General features: G+C 33.6%; 1 protein-coding gene across 1 annotated transcript in view; it reads left to right on the top strand.

Annotated features, from left to right (window-relative positions):
• LOC106868399 (peroxisome proliferator-activated receptor gamma) overlaps positions 1–3,680 on the top strand; it is a 519,155-nt gene that overhangs the window by 175,597 nt on the left and 339,878 nt on the right. The window lies entirely within an intron of this gene.

Raw genomic sequence — 3,680 nt, 5'->3', positions numbered from 1 at the left:
ATATATATATATATATACATACATATACATATACATATGCATATATATACATGCATGCGCATGTACACACACACACACATATAAATGGACTTTACAGACTTATATAGAGATAACTTAATTAACTAGCAGAATACAGAAAGTTATAGTAATAAAACAGATCCGTTCTAGGAACATAACTGCAATGTGCAAGCATGATATATGATTTACAAAGGAAATATATCATTTAGTTTAGAGTGTGTGTATACAGCACGGATAAGAAAATGTGAAGATAAGATACATATTCATAGCAATCCATATATTATTCTAAACCAGTAAAGCATGATTTTAGCGAGAAATACATTTCCAAACTGTTTCATGCTCACGCCAGCTGAAGCGATTAGCAAAGAATGAAGTACTTGCTGTTAAAATAGTTACTAGGTTTGAATGTGTTGATTTATATTGCAATATCAGTTTCTGTGGGAGTAAATGTGTTGTGCTTGTTTTTTGACAAATCATGTTGCATGAATATCATGTCAAAGATCTTGGTGCCTTAGTAAGTTTAACGGATTAATGTAGCTGTTTATGTAGTGCATTCAATAACTGATCTATGCAACATTGTCGTTGAATAGATAAATTAGAGAGAAGAGATATTGATGAACTGGCTTAAACAGTATCAAATATATATCGTATTGCCTACTGCTATAAGATTGCATACATTGAATCCTTGGGACGATCTACATAAACTGCCAAAAGAGATATGGTGTTTCTTAATGATTTAATAATACATGATGCAAAGTGGATTAATTTTAATGACTATTTCAGACACGTAAACCCAACATCTATTCACTATAAGTACCTTATCTCAGAAAATAACTATGCAAGCATACAAACGCATAACGAAATTCAGAGTACAATGACTAGCAGTCAATAAATTCTAAATAATACTAAAGATTACTAGCATAAACAGTGGGGAAAAACAGTAATCGAACTGATAACATATATTGATGAATTTTAATGAACATTGCAAGGTCGAAAAGTGAGTTAACCTCGGTGGGATTTGAAGTTAGAATGTCACAATATATTGCAACTGAGCTTTATCGGTGCTCCACCGATTCTGAATGAAACCACTTTTTTAATACAAATGCTATGGGAAAATTGTAAACCAACTCCTTCAAATAGAAGATTTAAGAGTATTTTCCTCCTGGAAACATTATTAACATCATTTTATAGATTGAGATGTGATATGAAAACAACTGCATCAGACGAATGTGCCAAAATATATGTATATTAAAAAGCAAATTATTAAAATGATTAAAATTGAATGTATTAAGTTAGATTTCAACAATTAATGCATGGAATTATCGTAGGATTAGCCATATAAGTGTTTGAGAGTAGATTAAATTGTAAGGACAAACACACATGAGGAGAAGGAGAATACTAGAAATGAAGACTATGGAAGGGTTAGAGAAATACTTCCCTAATCAAGGCATAATTTTGGAAATTTTGCAGGTAGAGGAGTTAGTCAGTCGAGTCGACCCAGTACTTAACGGATACGTTTTCGTAGCAATCCCTGGATTATGAATGGCAAATCGGCGGGATTTGAAATCAGGATGTAAAGAGCCGAAATTATTACCACAATGCATTATTCCGACTGTTAAACTACCACCGAGTTTTATTTTCTATTTTTCAAGAGAGCAAATTATCAACAGATGTTTTGAAAGCTGTTTGTATTTTTTCTTAATGGTTCTTTTATTGGCATTTACTGGTTGACTTGATGCTATTGCGAATCTATTCGAACAAAAAGTAAAAAATAAGAAATTATAAATGTTCTATAAAAATTTTCCAAAACTCTATTAAAGAAAATTCACTTGCTTTATAAAATAGGTTTACGCGACACAAACATAAAAAGAAAACAAAAATAAGATCCAAATTCTGAAAAATCCTTGTAAAACGGAGTAGTCCAAAAATCAATGTTCAGTGCGAAAAAAACATTTCCGTTCAAGCCAAAACAGCAACAAGAAGAACAACAACAACGGTAGTAGTAGTAGTAGTAGTAGTAGTAGTAGTAGTAGTAGTAGTAGTAACAAAAAATCTTATCACTCTGCTGCATAGGCTCTACAGTCGTGTAGAATTTGGTACTAAGGAATTAAAAAAAGTGGATACGAATGTACACACACACACACACACACACACACACACACACACACACACACGCATACACATATACATCCAAAAGTGAGGGTTATGAAAAGAACGTTATACAATACATTCTGACATAATAACATTTGGTCAATATTCCAAATAACAACTAAAAATAAATAAAAAGAGAATAATTACATAAAATACATTCATATATAAATATAAATAAAAAAAATATAAAGAAAAGCAAATAATGATAACCAAATCACATACGGGTTAGAAGCTGTATCTAGGTAAAGTCAGGCCTTCCGACGACCCCGATCACCTTCCACCATTCCAGGTACAGGAAACCCGGCACTAGAGAAAATTCTCGTATGCATTATCTATGTTTGATAAGAACAGAAACCTCCCACGTCCTCAACTGTATATCGTTTGTGAACTTCACCGATGGTATACAATTCAACTGATCTAACAAATCGTTCCATAACTTTTCTTTTCATCAACATATTAACTTCTTTCACTTTGTTCATTCAAATTACCATAAATTTCATATTTTCCTTTAGGGGAGGTGAGCTCTTCCTCATGGGTCTTATGCATGCCTCCGAGTTGGGCTTATCTCTTTTCTGCGTTTCATTTGCCATCGATTTTTCATCCATGTCCATATTATAATTTTTTCTACATAGTCGTAGCTGGAATCATATAATATTCGTGGGACACGAAAATTTACGAATTGGCTAAATCGTTGGAGAGACGGATGCATTGCAGCTGATATACTCTGAGTTCATATATCTCCGAGGTCAAATTTTCGAAATCAGTAAAGTTCCACCACCGTGCTGAGATCGTGTATTTTCTTTCACTCACTCTATTTCGCTCTCTATCTTTCCTGTAATTCAAAGGTTCAGCCATAAAACCAAACGTCATATTGATTGAGATTGAGAACTAATTTTAGGTCTATAGTATACTTCGCCATTTATATGTTCATTTTATAATTATTCACTTGCTGTAAGGTGGCTAACTGGCATTTTATAATTATTCACTTGCTGTAAGGTGGCTAACTGGCAGAACCGTTAGTATGCCGGTCAAAATGCTTAGCGGCATTTCGTCCGTCCCTATGTTTTAAGTTCAAATTCTGCAGAAAATATGATGAGCACTCGGATCGGTGTAATCGACTTACACTTCTCCGAACTTACTGACCTTGTGCCAAAATTTGAATCCACTATTATTCACTTGGCGGAACGACTGAAAGCTCATCCTCGACACCGACGGATAATCCACAATTTGTATTTATTTTCAATTTAATAGCAAACGATTTCTTAAGTTGTTCGTGACTGTTCTTCATATCTAATCTCGAAGTTCATAATACCACAGGCATCACATGATCCCTTAAGTAGCGTATATACATGTACATTCATGCATATATGTAAACACACAGACACACACAGACACACACAGACACACAGACACACACACACACACACACACACACACACACACACATATATATGTGTGCGTGTGTATATATATGTGTATATATATATATATGTGTGTGTATGTATGTATAT

Source organism: Octopus bimaculoides, chromosome 1 (genome assembly GCF_001194135.2).
Source record: "Octopus bimaculoides isolate UCB-OBI-ISO-001 chromosome 1, ASM119413v2, whole genome shotgun sequence".
Taxonomy (NCBI): domain Eukaryota; kingdom Metazoa; phylum Mollusca; class Cephalopoda; order Octopoda; family Octopodidae; genus Octopus; species Octopus bimaculoides.
Note: the sequence above shows the minus strand (reverse complement) of the source record. Positions and strands in the feature narration are given on the sequence as shown.